This window comes from Hemiscyllium ocellatum, chromosome 42, assembly GCF_020745735.1.
Source record: "Hemiscyllium ocellatum isolate sHemOce1 chromosome 42, sHemOce1.pat.X.cur, whole genome shotgun sequence".
Classification (NCBI taxonomy): Eukaryota; Metazoa; Chordata; class Chondrichthyes; order Orectolobiformes; family Hemiscylliidae; genus Hemiscyllium; species Hemiscyllium ocellatum.
In genome coordinates this window covers 10,226,936-10,245,325 of record NC_083442.1, presented here as the reverse complement: position 1 = coordinate 10,245,325, position 18,390 = coordinate 10,226,936, and the positions used below count along the sequence as shown (strand labels likewise).

At 42.7% G+C, this 18,390-nt stretch overlaps 1 protein-coding gene across 1 annotated transcript in view; it reads right to left on the bottom strand.

The window, feature by feature from the left end:
• Positions 1-9,416, bottom strand: part of LOC132834833 (SH2 domain-containing protein 7-like) — a 30,476-nt gene extending 21,060 nt beyond the window's left edge. The window contains exon 1 of the mRNA XM_060853904.1: positions 9,398-9,416. The gene's annotated coding sequence lies outside the window, so the exon portion shown is untranslated. The remainder of the gene's footprint in view (positions 1-9,397) is intronic.
• Positions 9,417-18,390: the final 8,974 nt, after the last annotated feature.

Genomic DNA, 18,390 nt, shown 5'->3' with positions numbered 1-18,390 from the left:
TCCTCTGATCTCAGCACCATTTCTTTTTTATATATTTATCCAATTTCCCGTTGACAGAAATGATGCAATCTGTTTTCACCACCCTGTCAGACAACTCACTGCATGAAAAAACAATTTCAGTCTCACATTTCTCGATTAATCTCATTGAGTATTTCCCTATCAAAATATTCTATGAAAAATAAGAAATCCAAAATGTACGTTCACTTTGTCAAAGGAATATTTAACCACTGTTCTGAAAGCTTGCAAGATGTCGGCAGAAAGGTAAGGAGCAGCACTAGATAAAACTGTTGAACCTACCTTGACTGGCCCAGTATTGCACTAATTTGCAGTTGCCTTTCATTGATGCTGAAATATATAACTATACAAACTCCCAATGTGGGTCTGGAGGAGCGACTGAGGCTCAAGAAGTTTGATGGCATGTTTTATGTGACATCTGTCATCAACAGTAGTTGTTTCCATTGACAGGGAAAACAGCAACAGCCTCATGTTACCCCAGGTTACTACCCACACTGGCGATGTATCTAACTGATAACAACAGACAGCTGGGAGGAAAGAAGGGCTTTCTCCAGCTTGTAGTTTCCTGCCGCAGGGTGGAAACAACAATGTAACTGACACACACCGCCTAGCTAGCGACAGTGTTCTGATGTAAAATGCAGCAAACGCTGGAAATCTGAAATGAAAAGAGAAAGTGCTGGAAATCCTTGCTTGATCTGATTAATGTCGCAGGGTAGCTGTGACAAAGTATCATCAAACTGAAATGTTACCAGTTTCCCTTTCCACAGATGTGAACTGGCCAGATGCTTCAATACATTGAAACATGTAAATTACAGCATAGAAACCGGCCATTCAGCCCAAATGGTTTATCTTGGCTCATCTCTAATTTCTGCTGCAAATGCGTTGCTGGTCAAAGCACAGCAGGCCAGGCAGCATCTCAGGAATAGAGAATTCGACGTTTCGAGCATAAGCCCTTCCTGATGAAGGGCTTATGCTCGAAACGTCGAATTCTCTATTCCTGAGATGCTGCCTGGCCTGCTGTGCTTTGACCAGCAACACATTTGCAGCTGTGATCTCCAGCATCTGCAGACCTCATTTTTTACTCATCTCTAATTTCCCCTTGGAAGGTGGTGGGGAGCTGTCTTCTTGAACCAATGGCTGCATTCCAATTGGTGTTGTTGAACCCACAATGCCATTAAGGGAGGGATTTTAAAAACTTTGAAAAGGCATAGACTACTTTCTTTCAAGGGTTCCTCTTGGGACTTTTTTTGAGGGTCACTTCTTGATTTTCAGGGGGTATGTTTTCATTCTCATTAATTCCTTTATTTAGTGATGCCATCAGCAAGTTGACAATGTGCTCAAGTGAACACATGGTATACTTGCACTCACAGAGAGACAGATTTATTATTAACTCTCCATTAAACTTAAAGCCATGACACACAAGAAAATCATTGACATCCTCAATACTAGCCCTTACATTCATTGAAAAAAAAATGAATTGATTATAAGGAACAGGAATAATGTCACAAAAGTTTTGACACAGTTTTGTACATGGCACACTGAACACAATTCTGACAGAATATGAACAAAATTAATATATTTCCGTTGCTTGTGAGCATAGCTGGAAGATTTTAACTCGGCAAATGTAGCCCAGCCAATTACAGCCTCATCAACCCACTTTTAATCATCAGTAAGTTGATAGAAGGGATCATTAATGGTTCTCTCAAGCAGCGCCTTCTTTGCTCTAACCTGCTCAATGACACTCAGTTTGGGGTCTGTCAGGACCAAACATGGATATAAGAGCTGAATTCCAGAGGTGAGGTGAGAGTGACAGTTTAAAAATTCATTTGTGGGATGTGGGTGTTGGTGTGCCCATCCCTAGTTACCCTTGAGAAGGTTGAGGTGAGTTGCCTTCTTGAACCACTGCAGTCCACCTGCTGTCGGTTGACTCACACAGCCATTAGGGAAGGAATTGCAGGATTTTAACCCAGTGGCAGTGAAGGGACAGCAATATATTTCCAAGTCAAGATGGTGAGTGGCTTGGAGGAGAACTTGCAGGTGGTAGTGTTCCCAAGTATTTGCTGCTGTTGCTCTTTTAGATTGGACTGGTCATGGGTTTGGAAGATGCTGTCTGAAGATCTTTGCTGAATTCCTGCAAAGCATCTTGTAGATAGTACACACTGCTACTATTGACCATCAGTGGTGGAGGGAGTGGATATTTGTGGATGTGGTGCCAATCAAGCAGGTTGCTTTGCCCTGGATGGTGTTAAGCCTAATGAGTGTTGTTTTGGCTCCACTCATCCAGGCAAGTGGGGAGTATTCCATTAAATTCCTGACTTATGCCTTGTAGATGATGGGCAGGCTTTGGGGAGTTTGGACATGAATTACTCACCACAGTATTCCTAGCTTCTGACCTGCTTTTGTGGTCACTGTGTTTATGTGGTAAGTCCAGTTGAGTTTCTGGCCAATGGTAACCCTCAGGATGTTGACGGTGGAGGATTCAGTGATGGTAACACCATTGAACATCAAGTGGTGCTGGTTTGATTGTCTGTTATTGGTGATGGTGCTGGAAAAGCACAGCAGGTCAGGCAGCATCTGAGGAGCAGGAGAATCGATGTCTAGGGCATGAGCCCTTTAACAGGAATTTCTGGTGTCGATTCTCCCACTGCTCGGATGTTGCCTGACCTGCTGTGCTTTTCCAGCACTACACTGTCGACTCTGATCTCTAGCATCTGCAATCCACACTTTCTTCCTGTTATTGGTGATGGTCATTGCCTGGCATTTGTGTGGTGTGAATGTTACTTGCCACTTATCAGCCCAAGGTTGGATATTGTCCAGATCTTTTGAACATGACTACAAGGTCATTGATGAAGCAGCTGAAGATGGTTGGGCCAAGGATACTACTCTGAGGAGCTCCAGCAGAGATGTCCTGGTGCTGGGCTGACTGACATTCAACAACCACAACCATCTTCCTATGTGCCATATATGACTCCAACAAGCGAAGAGTTTGACCACTGTTTTGCTCGGGCTCCTTAATGCCACGCTTGGTTGACTGCAGGCTTGATGTCAAGGACTGCTGCTCTCACCTCCCCTCTGGAGTTCAGCTCTTTTGTCCATGTCTGAAGCAAGGCTGTGTTGAGGTCAGGAGCTGAGTGACCCTGGTGGGACCCAAACTGGACATCACTGAGCAGGTTATTGCTAAGGAGGTGATGTTTGATGGCACTGTTGATGACACCATCCACTTTACTGAAGTTAGCTGGGTTGTACATCTCCTGTTTTTTATGTAGAAGACATACCTGGGCAATTTTCCACATTGTCAGGTAGATGCCAGTGTTATACTGCAAGAGTTTTGCAAGGGAAGTGACAAGTTCTGGAACACAGGTCTTCAGTACTATTGCCAGAATGTTATCAGGGTCCATAGTCTTTGCAGTATTCAGTGCTTCCAACCATTTCTTGATATCATGTGGAATGAACTGGATTGGCTGAAGACTGGTATCTATGATGCTGGGGACCACTGGAAGAGGCTGACATGGATCATCCATTCAGCACTTCTGTCTGAAGATTGCTGTGAATGCTTCGGTCTTATCTTTTGCACTGATGTGCTGGGCTCCTTCATCTTTAAGGATGGGGATATTTGCGGAGCCTCCACCTCCAGCGAGTTGTTTAATTGCCACCACTACACACGACTGGATGTAGCAGGATTGCAGAGCTTAGATCTGATCCTTTGGTTGTGGGTTCATTTAGCTCTGTCCATCACTTGCTGCTTATGCTGTCTGGCACATAAATAATCCTGGTTGGTGGCTTCACCAGCTCATCTTCAGGTACGCCTGATGCTGATCCTGGCATGCCATCCTACACTCTCCATTGATCCTGCCTTGATGGTAATGGTTGAGTGGGGGATATGCCGGGCCATGAGGTTACAGATTGTGCTGGGGTACTAATCTGCTGCTGTTGATGGCCCACAGTGCCTCATGGACACTCAACATTGAGTTGCTAGATCTGTTCAAAGTATGTCCCATTTAACATGGTGACAGAGGTACACAATATGATGGAGGTCATTCTCAATGTGAAGGCGGGACTTTGTTTCCTCAAGGACTATGTGGTGATCACGCTTACCGATATATCATGGACAGATGTATTTGCAGCTGGCATATTGGTAAGGATAAAATTAAGAATGTTTTTCCCTCTTTTTTTGGTTCCCTCACCACCTGCCATAGACCCAGTCTAGCAGCTATATCCTTTCGGACCCAAACAGCTCATTCAGTAATACTGCTTCAATTCAGGTCCCCAGAACATTAACTGAGCTTCTGAATTAATAGCCTAGCAAAGGTACCACTAGGCCACCATCTCCCTCTTGACATCATTGCTGCATTTAATTCAATGTGGCCTCGAGGTGCCCTAGCAAAAGTGGAATCAATGATTTTCAATGGGAAATCCCTCTGCTGGTTGGAGTCATACCAGGTACATAGGAAGATAGTTGTGGTTGTTGGAGATCAGTCATCTCAGCTCCAGGTCATCTCTGCAGGATCTCCACAGGTCTAGGCGCAACCATCTTCATCTGCTTCATTAATTGCCTTCTCTCCACCATAAGGTCACAAATGGTTCACCGATGATTGCACAATGTTCAGCGACTCCTCAGATGCTGAAGCAGCCCATTTCCTACTGCAGCAATATTCAGGTTTAGCCTGACAAGTGGCAATTAATATGCATGCCACACAAATGCTCAGCCAATAACCATCTCCAACAAGACCGAATCTAATAATCACCCATTAATAGCCAATGGTATGTTTGTCACTGGAACTACACCCCTGGTGTGGTAAATCTTAATCGTGGGTTTTATCAGACTAGTATTATAGAAGGGAAAATAAATGATAGGTTAGAGGACTGTAAATAGCTGTTAGTAAATTATTCTCTGTTATACTTTTAGAAATACAGTTGTTAATTTTTACTTTAAACAGTTCTTGACCTTACAAATTTTCACAGATTACTGCATGGGATAAATCTTTTCTGAGTTGCTTGTTTAAATTAATAGAGGGGGTTTAACCCATGTCATAACAGTTTTGGGGGCTTGTCATTAGAATTTGAATGGTTTTAGGGCTTTTGTCCGTGATTTGAACAGCTTGGGTCTTGGATTTGTGACTTGAACTGGTTTAGACAGATTTGAATAGATTTGGGGGTATGAAAAATCCCAGCAGATTTAAACACCTGCAGGTTAGTGGCCCAGATCTTTAAATAAAAAGTAGGTGAGACAATTTCTTTAATTTCAGTGACTTGTGGTTGATTAAAAGTGAGAGAAATGGCTCTTAAAATTGCTAAAAAGGTTCTGGGATTTGAAGATGATTCTCAAATTTTCCAAGAAAGTTTAGAAGGAAAGAAAAAGGCCATACATTTAGAATTAGCAAATAAATTAGATTAGGGTTTAACCAAGGGCAAAAGTGAAGCTGAAATTATAAGGGAGTTACTGAAACACCTAGGTGTGTCAGAGAAACAGACAACTGCAGTAGAGGTAGAAAAACTTAAATTACAATGGAGGAAAATGGAGTTAGAAGATAAATAAAGAGAAAGAGGAAAGAGAAAGGGAGAGAGAAAGAGAGAAGACAGTGAGAGGAAGAGAGGACAGAGAGAGAGAGTGTGTGAGAGAGAGAGAGAGAGACAGAGAAGGGTCTTAGCTGAGCAAAAAGAGAGAGAATTTGAACTTGAGAAGTCACGAGTTAGTCAGCCAACAGGATGGAGAATAAAAGAGAAGGCAATATTAAAACATTGCCACATTTTGATGAAAAAGACATTGAAGCCTTCTTTATTTCATTTGAAAAATTGGCCAGGCAGATTAGAGTGGTCCGAGGATTTATGGGTAATGCTAGTTCAGACTAAACTGGTACGCAGAGCTAGTGAAGTATTTGCCACACAATCAGATGAGGGGTCAAGAGATTATGAAGAGGATAAACAGGTTATTTTAACTGCTTATGAATTGGTACCAGAAGCATATAGACAACAGTTCAGAAATGTAAAGAGGGAACCAGGTCAGATTCATGTTGAGTTTGAAAGTATTAAACATAGTCATTTTGATAGATGGGTGCGAGCCTTAAAAATAGATAAGACCTATCAGTCTCTAAGAGAGGTTATTCTGCTGAAAGAGTTTAAAAACTCACTTTCAGGGATGATAAGAATTCACATGGAGGAACAGAAAGTTCAGGAAGTAAGAAGGGCAGCAGAACTAGCAGGTGAGTACATGTTGGTGCATAAGACAAGCTTCTTGCCAGAATTTCATCTTATGAGGGAAAGAAGTTGGGAGTAGGGGAAATCCTACACTACTAAACCAAGAGTAGAGTGCACTGGTAAGATATTACCACAGGTTAAAGAAGCCCAAGAGGGTGGACAGGAGGTGAAAGGCCTCAGGCGTGTTCACAGTAATGGAGTGGGACACAGACAATTACAGGGCTGGTGGTTTCAGAAGGGCACTGGGAAAAGGTGTTTTCATGGCCAGAAGGTGGGACATGTAAAGTCACAGTGCTGGTCATTAATGAAAGGCACTGTGGGAAAAGATGTAGTAAAAGAAGCTAAGCCAGTGGCATTAGTGAAAGTAGCAAAGGAGACTCCAAGAGGAGCCGAGGACCTGCAGGATAGTGCACAGCCTAGGCAGGGGCTGGGTATGGAGTTAGTACCTGATCTCTACAAAGAATTCACCTCTGTGGGTAAAGTTTACTCAGAAAGAACAAAGGAGAAGGACAAGAAGTTATAATTTTGAGAAATACAGGATCTAACCAGTCACTGATAGGAAGGGATGAGTGAATACGCAGTCTTTCTGATGTTACCCGAGAGTGTGGTAATTTGTGGGATAGATGGATAGAAATTTAGCATTCCCTTATGTAAGATCAGGTTGGAGTGCCAACTCAAGACTGGGGAAGTAGCAGTGGGAGTGATTGACAGAGTATCAGTTCCAGGAGTTTAGCTTGTTCTTGGGAATGATTTGGCAGGATCCAAGGTGGGAGTGACACCCCTTGTTGTGGAGAAGCCCAAGGAAGACCAAGAAACTAAAGGGTTAAAACAGAAACATTCTGGTATTTTCCCCAGACTGTGGTAACCAGATCCCACTATCATAAGTCACAGCACAAAGTGAAAACTAAAGAGAAAGATGGAGGAGTTGAAGTTCAGTTAGCGGACACCCTGTTTGATGTAATAGTGCAGGGAAAACCTGAAAAGGCAGAGGGTCAGACAGGGGTGTTTGGGGCTGAAATGCTAAGAGACTTGCAATAGCAAGACAAGACAATAAAAGATATATATGTGGGTGTGTACTCCAAGAAAGAGGCAGAGAATATTCTGGAGGGTTATTATCTGAAAGATAGAATCCTAAGACGGAAATGGAGACCATGGCAGGTTAGTGTGGAGGAGAAATGGGCTGAAGTGCACCAGTTGTGTTGCCGGTGGTGTTATAGGTGGCACATGAACTACCTATAGGAGGTCCCTAGGGGTACAAAAGACTCAGGCTAAGGTACAAAAACACTTCTGTTGGCCTGGAATGTACATGGATGTGGTTAACTTTTGCCAAATGGTAGGTAAGCCACAGGTGGTAATAAAACCAGCACCTTTGTTGCCAATTCCTGCATTTGAAGAACCTTTTATAGAGTCATGGAGATGTCCAACCCGTCCATGCCGACCAGATATCTACATGGGTTATAATTGATTGTGTAGGTCCCCTCCCAAGAACTAAAAGTGGGAGCCAGTACTTGTTAACCATAATGGATGTGTCTACCAGATTTCTGGAGGTAATTCCATTACGGAGTATCAAAGCAAAAAAAGGGTGGTAGAGGAGTTAGTACCTTTCTTCACGCGGTATGGCATATGCAGAGAGATTCAGTTGGACCAAGGGTCAGACTTTACTGCTAGGCTGTATAAGGATGTTATAGATAGCTTGGGTATATAGCACTTTAAATCTACTGCGTATCATTCTGAATCCCAGAGAGCTCTAGAAAGGTGGCATCAGACCTTGAAGACCATGTTCAGAGCATACTGTCAGGATTACCTGAATGACTGGGATAAAGGCATGCCATTTGTATTGTTTGCCATGAGAGATGCCCCAAATGAATCTACTCAGTTCACTCACTTGGAGTTAATATACGGTCATGAAGTTTGAAATTAACTAAAGAAAATTTGACAGGACCAATGTTGGAGATCTCACACTTAGATTATGTATCAGAGGTGAGGGAGAGACTAAGTTTAGTCGGTGAGTTAGCTAAACAGCATCTAAAGAGGGCACAGTATAGAATGAAGTGGGTGACAGATAAAAGCTCTGAGATGTTTTCCCGAGGAGTAATGTGTTAGTACTGTTACCAGTGATAGGAAATCCCTTCAAAGTCAAGTTTAGTGGTCTCTATCAAATTGAGAGAACGTTGAGTCGGGTGAATTATCTAGTAAAGATGCCAGATAGGAAAAAAAGGTATCAGGTATTTCATGTGAACATGTTTTCACCGTATTACATGAGAGAGAAAGAACGGAAGAAACAGGTGTTAGCTACTGCCCCGCAGAGCGAGGAATCAAATTCAGATGCTGTGGATTTTGATGTGGCTCAAAATAGATTATAAAATGAAAACGTCCTTGAGGAGTTGGATATGTTAGTAAGATATCTGTCTCAGGAGCATAGAACAATGTTGAAAGATTTGTTACTGCAGTACAAGGACATTTGTAAGAATCAGATGGGGAGGACCAATGCATGAAGTAGACATAGGGAAAACTGCTCCGATATAACAACACACCTATCGGCTTAATCCTTTTAAAGCCAGACAGGTCCAAATGGAGGTGGAGGTCATGCTCGACGAGGACATCATCCAACCAAACCAGAGCGAGTGGAGTTTGCCGAGCGTCTTAGTTCCCAAACCAGATGAGACTCAATGATTCTGTGTGGATTATCGGAAGGTCAACAATGTTACAAAATCGGACTCATATCCAATTCCTAGATTGGAGGACTGTATCGAGAAAGTCGGACAAGCCAGTTACACATCAAGTTGGTCTTACTGTGTGATTACTGGCAGATATCTTTATCAGAGACGGCAAAAGAAATTTCTGCATTTGTAACCCTAAACGGGCTATATCAGTTTAAAGTGATGTCCTTTGGAATGAAGAACACACCCGTCACATTCCAAAGACTCATGAACAGAGTTGTGGCTGGGTTAACAAACTGTGCAGTCTATTTGGATGATGTAGTGATCTTTAGTGAGTCCTGGAAAGATCACATGGTACAGTTGGCAGAGCTCTTTGAATGACTATGAGAAGCAAAACTGGTGATAAACTTAAATAAAACGGAATTTGCGAAAGCAGAAGTGACATTCTTGGGACATAACATTGGTTATGGAAGGTTGACCCCACAGAATGCAAAGGTGAAGGCCATTGAGGAATTTCTATGACTAACCTCGAAGGAAGAAGTGCTTTGATTCTTAGGACTGAGCGGATTCTCTCTGCTTCCATTCCTGATGAAGGGCTTTTACTCGAAACGTCGATTTTCCTGCTCCTCGGATGCTGCCTGACCTGCTGTGCTTTTCCAGCATCACTCTAATCTTGACTCTGGTTTCCAGCATCTGCACTCCTCACTTTTGCCTGGATTCTATCAGAAGTTTGTTCCAAACTTCAGTGTAGTGGCACTGTTAACTGGATTACTGAAGAAGAACACAAAGTTTCAGTGGAGAGAACAATACCAGGCGGCATTTGACTATTTGAAGTCAATATCAAGCACTGCACCAGTTTTAGCTACACCAAACTTTTCAAAACCTTTTAAAGTCACCATCGATGCTAGTGACATTGGATTTGGAGCTGTACTCCTCCAGGAAAATGAGGATGGGTTTGAACTGCCAAAGGGTTACTTTTCAAAGGGGATCAACATTCACCAGGGGAAATACTCCATGACTGAAAAAGAACTATTGAGATTGGTACTGGCCTTACAACATTTTAACGTGCATGTCTAGAACAATGTGTCACAAACTGCTTACATTCTTAGAATGCTTTAAAGACAATATGAGATTATTTTGTTGGAGTCTTATGTTACAGACTTCTAATTTAAAATCGTATATGTTGCAGGTCGTAAGAATCTAATCGCAGATGCGTTATCACGGATTTAACTGATAAAGTTTAATTGAGGATTGTATTTATTTAATGTTTTTTAATATATATAGGTATATGTGAAGAAGTTAAGGTAATATTAGGGTAATGTGTATAAAGAATAGAACAAAAAAAAGCCATCTTTTCATTATGATGGTTCATTCTTTTCTGAAGGGGGGAGGTGTTATGAAGGTATAGAAGTGTACTGTATATTTAATAGAGTGAAGGACTTAGAGATATAAACGATAGGTTATAAGGAGATGTAAATAGTTGTTAGTCAATTACTCTCTGTTATACTTCAAGAAATAAAGATGCAACTTTTTCCTTTAAATAGTTCTTGGCTTCTCGAATTTTCACAGATTACTGCACGGGATAAATCTTTTCTGTGTTGCTGGTTTAAATTAGCAGAGGGGGTTTACCCTGTGTCGTAACTGTATATCCAGGCCCCACTGCTCCCTTTTGAATTGTGGCACTTATTTTATCGTGTCTGTCAATGTTCTTCCAACCAAAGTGCAACACCTCAACTTCTCTGCTTTGAACCACATCGGCCACCTCTTGCCCACTCTACCAATTTATCAATGTCCTTCTGAAGTTCCACACTGTCTTCCTCCCAGTTTACGATTCTTTCAGGTTTAGTGTCATCTGCAAATTTTGCAATTGTCACACCAAGATCCAGATCATTAATGTATATGAGGAAAAACAATACTGATCTCTGGGGAATTGTACTACAAATCTTCCTCCAGCCTGAAAAATATCCACTGACCATCACTATTGGTTTCCTGTCAATCAGTCGATCTGTTTGTTGCTGATAGGTTGCCTAGTGACTCTGTTTACAGCAGCTACTAAAGAGCACTGACCTTGAAAGGCATCCACTCGCCCCTTCTGTTTACGGGGTCAGCTTCTCTCTGATTAGTCACTCTTGTGAGCAACTATTCTTCAATCATAAAACCCCTACATGTGCAGAAAGAGGCCATTCAGCTCATTGAGTCTGCACTGACCCTCTGAACAGCATCCCACCCAAACCCATCCCCCTGCCCTATCCCTGTATTTCTCATGGCCAATCCACCTAACCTGCACATCTTTGGATTGTGGGAGGAAACTGGAGCACTCAGAGGAAACCCACGCAGACACGGGGAGAATGTGCAAATTCCATACAGTCACCCAAAACTGGAATTGAACCCAGGTCCCTGCATGTGAGACAGCAGTGCTAACTGCTGAGCTACCATGCCACCCTTATTCCTGGCCAATTTGAACACTTTCAGAATTGGATTTACCCACTTTCAGGATCAGATGTTATATTTGGAGGGCGACAAGTGGCTTGAGTAATGGTGGTGACCCCATCTATCTGCTGTCTTCTAGATGGAAATGGATGCAGCTTTGGAAGATACTGTCAAAGGTGTTTTGGTAAGTTGTTGCAGTGTATCTTGTACATGATCTTAGAAATTAACAGCTGCGTCTCCTACAATAGAGGATTGGCCATTCTCCAAGAGAACATCAGTGGAAAACACTAGATGATTTACTGAGAGTGAGAAGAAAAAGCATTTACAAAAGAAATGCAGAATAGAACTGTGTAATGGTCACATGACATGGGTAAAATTTGATGTGTTTAGCTGAAGATAACAGCCAGACTACTCATATTTAAAACCAGAACACAACATCTGTAATGCTGACTGTGACATGGAAACTAGTTCTCATTAAATTTTGAATATTTCCTGAAAAATAAAAATTAATGAAAAGGAACAGCTGAGTAACACGAACATTCTGAGTAAGTTTTCGTTTTTTTTAAATTTGGGTTTTTACTTAAAGATGTGGGTGTTGAGATGTTAACTAGCTGGGTTGGGGGCCTTCCACTCTCTGTCAATGGAACAGTCATCTCGCTAACATTATTAATAACTGGGGGAGAGGGAGTTAATATTCTTATTGGGAAAGGTGATTGCTCAATGTGTCCAACGGTCAACAGAGGACCCACATGTTGATTTACACATCAACCTCTCTGTTGCATCATGTTTTTCTGTTATATTTGACCCTCTTACTAAAATCAAAACTACTGCTCCTACAGATGGGGGGAAGGAGGAAGGGGGAGGTCCATTTAATTCAGTTAGGAGTTAACCCCATTCCCCCGCCCCACCCCAGTCTCCACTAGAATTTAGCTCTGGGTGAGAAGGCCTACAGATAGCCCACCTTCCTCAACATCACATACAGCCCTGAATGATTGTGGGGCTTTCTCCAGCCCATTCTGGGATTACTTGGGCCTGTAGATAATTGGCATTCATGGAAGCTGATACCATGCAACTTATCAACATACAAATGTACCAATTAGGACTTGGTCTCTCAAACCTGTTCCCCAATCAATAAGATCTTGGATAATCTGATTATTCCACATTGCCACCCACTCCTGATAACCTTTCACTCCCCATGTCAAGCTGGAATCTAACTACCTCCGCCATAAAAAAGATTCAAGGACTCTGTTTCCGCCACCTTTTCAGGATGAGAGTTCCAAAGACTCATTACCATCTTGACCTTTCCTGAAGAAGGGCATATACCCGAAACATCGATTCTCCTGTTCCTTTGATGCAGCCTGACCTGCTGCGCTTTTCCAGCAACACATTTTTAAACTCATGAGCCTTTGCCTCAAATTTGAAACAGTGACCCGCACTTCTGAACTATCCAACAAGAGGAAATATTCTCTCTATCAGCTTCTGTCAGTTGTCAGGATAGAGTCATAGAGATGTACAGAACAGAAACAGACTCTTCAGTCCAACTCATCCATGCCGAACAGATATCCCAACCTAATCTGGTCCCATTTGCCCACACTTGGCCCATATCCCTCCAAACCCTTCCTATTCCTATACCCATGCTGATGCCTTTTAAATGTTGCAATTGTACCACCTCCACCACTTCCTCTGGCAGCTCATTCCATACACACACCACTCTCTGTGTGAAAACATTGCCCTTTAGGTACCTTTTATATCTTTCTCCTCTCACTCTAAACTTATGTCCTCTAGTTCTGGACTACCCCACCCCAGGAAAAAGACTTGGTCTATTTACCTTATCCATGCCTCTCATGATTTTATAAACCTCTATTAGGTCACACCTCAGTCTCCGATGCTCCAGGGAAAACAGCACCAGCCTATTCAGCCTCTCCCTATAGCTCAAATCCTCCAACCTTGGCAACATCCTTGTAAATATTTTCTGAAGCTTTCCAAGTTTCACAACATTCTTCCAATAGGAAGGAGACCAGAATTGCACCCAATATTCCAAAAGTGGCCTAACCAATGTCCTGTACAGCCACAACATGACGTCCCAACTCCTGTACTCAATACTCTGACCAATAAAGGAAAGCATACCAAACGCCTTCTTCACCACCCTACTTACCTGCGACTCTACTTTCAAGGAGCTATGAACCTGCATTCCAAGGTCTCTTTGTTCAGCAACACTCCCCAGGATCTTACCATTAAGCGACTTTTGGTTTTTATTTTTCATTCAAGTATTCTTTATCTTTTTAAACTCAACTGGAGAGAAATCTTGCCTGATTAGCTGGCAGTTCTCAATAGATAGGACCTCCAACCAGCTCCCCTCCCCAGTCTCAAGCCTCCAACTTGGCACTACCCTTCTGACCTGTCCACCATCTTTCCCATCTATCCGCTCCATCCTGCTCTCTAACCTATCACCTTCTCCCTCAACTTCATCTACCCATTCTCAGCTACCTTCCCCTCAGTCCCATCCCCCTCCCATGTATCTCTCAGCCCCCTGGCCCACAAGCCTCATTCATGATGTAGAGCTTATGCCCACAACGTCGATGCTCCTGCTCCTTGGATACTGCCTGACCTGCTGTGATTTTCCAGCACCACACTCTCGACTCTGACCTCCAGCATCTGCAGTCCTCATTTTCCACCACAAGACCTTGAATCAAGAACAAGAATCCACCCAATCACCCTACTGCTGCCTAATTGGGCTGTGGGTTTGGCAGATCTTTCAGGACCGAGTCAGTACTGGTGATCTGCACCCCCCAACACCTGACACTCCCGATAATCTGATCTCTTGATGAATCCACTCTCTGATAATCTTACCCCTGCTCTGGCCCTGATAAACTCACTCACTGATAATCTTACACCCTGTCCTGACAGCCAATGATCTCAACAGTCTCCCTCTCCAAGGGACTAGATTAGTTTTTAGATTAGTTTCCTTACAGTGTGGAAACAGGCCCTTTGGCCCAACCAGTCCACACCGACCCTCCGAAGAGTAACCCACCCAGATCCATTTCCCTCTGACTAATGCACCTACGGGCAACTTAGCATGGCCAATTGACCTGACCTGCACATCTTTGGACTGTGGGAGGAAACCAGAGCACCCGGAGGAAACCCACGCAGACACGGGGAGAATGTGCAAACTCCACACAGACAGTAACCCGAGGCTGGAACTGAACCTGAGACCCTGGTGCTGTGAGGCAGCAGTGCTAACCACGGAGCCACTGTGCCATCCCAAAGCTGCAGCAGTTCAAATAACTGTTCCACCAGCATCTTATCAAGGCTCAATTAGGAATTGACCTGTTAATGACACCCAAATTCCATGAAACAATAAAGTGAGTGAGATGAGCTGTGTGCTGCAGTTTTTTTATGTTCCAATCTGTAGAACGAGTCAGGAGACTGAGGGCTCAATACCCACGTCAAAGTCCTGAGCACAACTTCCATGCTGTCACTCTTGGTACAGTACTGAGGGGGTGCTACACTGTCAGAAGTATCGTGTTTCAGATGACACTTAATATGAAGGTCACACTTGCGTTTTCAAGTAGATTTAAAAGGTTCTGTAGCTATTCAAAAAACAGGAGGAGATATTCTGGGTGATGAGAACTTATATTTATCCGTCAGCATCATTAAGATTACGTTATTTGGCCTCTGTCTGTTTGCTTCAATAAAGGCAAAATACTGCAGTTGTTGCAAATTTGAAACAAATGATTAGAATGCTGGAGAAACTCAGCAGATCATGTAGCATCTACAGAGGGAGAAAAACCGCTGACAATTTGAGTCCGATATGACTCTCGGTTTGTGGGAGGTTGCTTTACGTAAATTGGCTGCTGTGTTTCCTGCATTACAGTAGGGACTATATTTGAAAATGTCATTTGGACATTCTTGTGTCATATGAGGTGTGATATTTCACTTGGGTCTGAGACACTCCATTGGTCTTCAGTGCAGGCTGGGTAGTTGCAGGTGGGAGCTTGTTGTTTATGACTGCAAATCTGTTTTGAAATCAGACAGCACATAAATATAATCACATTGAAAACCTAAACAGGACTCTCAGTTCAAATTTGATTGCGCCTCCAGATAAGAGGGCTAACCAAGGAACATCAATATCTCCTGCTCCTCCGATGTTGTCTGACCTGCTGCGCCTTTCCAGTTCCACACTTTATCAACTCTAATTTCCAGCATCTGCAGTTCTTACTATCCTGAGTCAAATGGACTGACATTTTCTGGAGTTCAGTATAAGAAGATGTAATCTCATTGAAACATCTAAAGTTCGTTGAGGGTTTGATTGAGACACTGAGAAATCATGTCCCAGGGTTTGAGAGGATAGGACTGGGGTCACAGTTTCAGGATAAAGGGATGCTTTGCAGATTGAATCAAGGAGAAATATCTACACACAGAGGGTGACAAGTCTTTGGAGTGTTTTCCCTCACAGGACTGTAGAAACTCAGTCATTGAGTTGAGATTGATAGACTTCTGTGCTTTTAGAGAATGAAGGGATAAGGGGATCAGGTGAGAAAATGAGGTTGAGTTAGAGGATCATATTCAATGAGGAGCAGGCTCAACGAACCAAATGGTTCTTGTGTTTTACGCGGTCGGAGTGTTGCTGGATCAGCAGAGTTCTGCAGCAGAGTTTGCTGAAGACAGGAAATAAAAGCTGCTGAAAAACATCAGTAATCTGCACTCCATCAAATGACAGTAAACCTCTTGAATTGCACACGTTTCCTGTTTACCACAGAGCTGTCCATAAATGATCGGTCTTGTCATTTTTGCAGTTGTCGTAGGTTTGTGGCTTGAGTGAAGTTATAGATTCCATGCTAGCTGTTAATCATGGGCCATTACGTTTGGGGAAAGACTCTAGAATGTGCGTGGGTGAGAGTGAGATACCGTAGGTAATTCTACGCTCACACATAAACATAATTCACTCCTTATACAAGAGAATTCTGCATCACCCGTGTGATTATTCATCGAAATTCAGATGATAAAAGTGATGAGCCTATGGTTTCTTTATGTATAACAGCAATATCGAGGCGGGAGTGAAAATATCACCCATTACTGTACCTTAGACTGAGTCATCTATCAGTGGTTTGCAAAAGGTCTCACAGTTTGGGTAGCTTCCCCTCTAAAGCTATGTCTAAATTTTATTCATTGATTAGTATAGGATGGGGCCTTCCAGTCCATCGAGCCTGTACCAACTCTTTGAAAGATTTATTCAATTAATCCCACATCTTCTCCCTTTCTCCCCACATCACTGCAGATGTCCTTTCAAATAACATAAGCATTCCTTTCCAAATCTCCTGCTGAATCTGTTTCCATCATCCCATAAAGCAGATCATTTCAGAATTCAAGAACTCGCTGAGTAAATATTCAGTAAGAATTATTCCCTTGACCTTTTTGACAATTAATTTAAATCTGTTTGCCTCTGGGTTACTGACCCTCTTGCCATGGGAAACGGCTCTGCATTTATGCTAGCTCAAATTTCTGCTCAGATAGAATAAAATCGAATTCCTATAGTGTGGAAACAGGTCCTTCAGCCCAACAAGTCCGCACTGACTCTACGAAGTGTAACCCACCCAGACCCATTGCCCTATCCTACATTTACACCTAAACCACAAAACACTGAAAATTATGGACAATTTAACATGGCCAATTCACATAACCTGCACATCTTTGAATTGTGGGAGGAAACCCAGAGCATCCAGAAGAAACCCATGCAGAGGCGGGGACAATATGCAAACTCCATGAGTTTGCCTGAGATGGGAATCGAACCCGGGACTCTGGCACGGTGAGGCAGCTGTGCTAAACATTGAGCCACTTTGCCACCCCAGATGCAGTTTTATTTTCAGTTAACGTGGTCAAACATCTGTTTTTTTTACTTTTCAAAGTTGATTTTTTGACCATTGTGTTTTCACTAAACTACTCTTTTCCATTATCCTTTTCAACCCAAGGCAGCATGCTGCCATTGCAGTTATAAAGATGGCCACAGGGTGGCACAGGAAGCCAGTGTTTCTGTCTGTTCCTCTTCTTGCCAGTTTGAGCTGGGGATTTCACTTTGACTGTTGTCATCATTCAGAGTATATCCCAGGTTGTGCTAGTGCTAGTTTTGAGAACTTTTTTTATTCCAAAAATTATTTTTTAATTCCCACAATGTCCCACAGAAACTTATTGACAAATCTCCTGAGAGCCAGTGCAAATGGACAGTGCATTAATATGTAATGTTCGACAAGAAATGTTTAGCTTTAAAATACGAGTTCCTATAGAGTGGTGACAATTTGACTAGTGAGGACTGCAAATGGATTTATCAGAAAAAAAACACTTCCATCAATCTCTTAGCCAGCATCTGTAATAATTAACCCAATACTAAAATCAGTGAAAATGACTTTAAGGAAATATTTTACAGAAATGTTTGTTTGCAATATTGGGTACAGCATGAGTCATAGTTGCTGTGGTACAGATGGAGGGCATGTGGAGAAAGGAGGAGGAGAGGGGACCTAATTGAGGTATACAAGATAATGAGAGGCATACATATAGTTGAAAGCCAGAGACTATTTCCCAGGGCAGAAATGACTAACACGAGGGGTCATAGTTTTAAGCCGGTTGGAGGAAAGTATAGAGGGGATATCAGAGGTGGGTTCTTTACACAGAGAGTTGTGAGAGCATGGAATGCGTTGCCAGCAGCAGTTGTGGAGGCAGGGCCATTGGGTACATTTAAGAGACTCCTGGACATGCATATGGTCACAGACATTTGAGGGTGCATACATAAGGATCAGTGGTCGGCACAACATCGTGGGCTGAAGGGCCTGTTCTGTGCTGTACTGTTCTATGTTCTATGTTCTAACCTCATTCATGCCAGCTCTCCGAAAAGGAATCTAGTCAGTCCCATTCCTCCAACTTTTATAGTTCATACTATATAGAAGCAGAATTAGGCCATTCGGCCCATCGAGTCTGTTCCGCCATTCAATCATGGCTAATATGCTCCTCAAGTAAAAAATGAGGTCTGCAGATGCTGGAGATCACAGCTGCAAATGTGTTGCTGGTCAAAGCACAGCAGGCCAGGCAGCATCTCAGG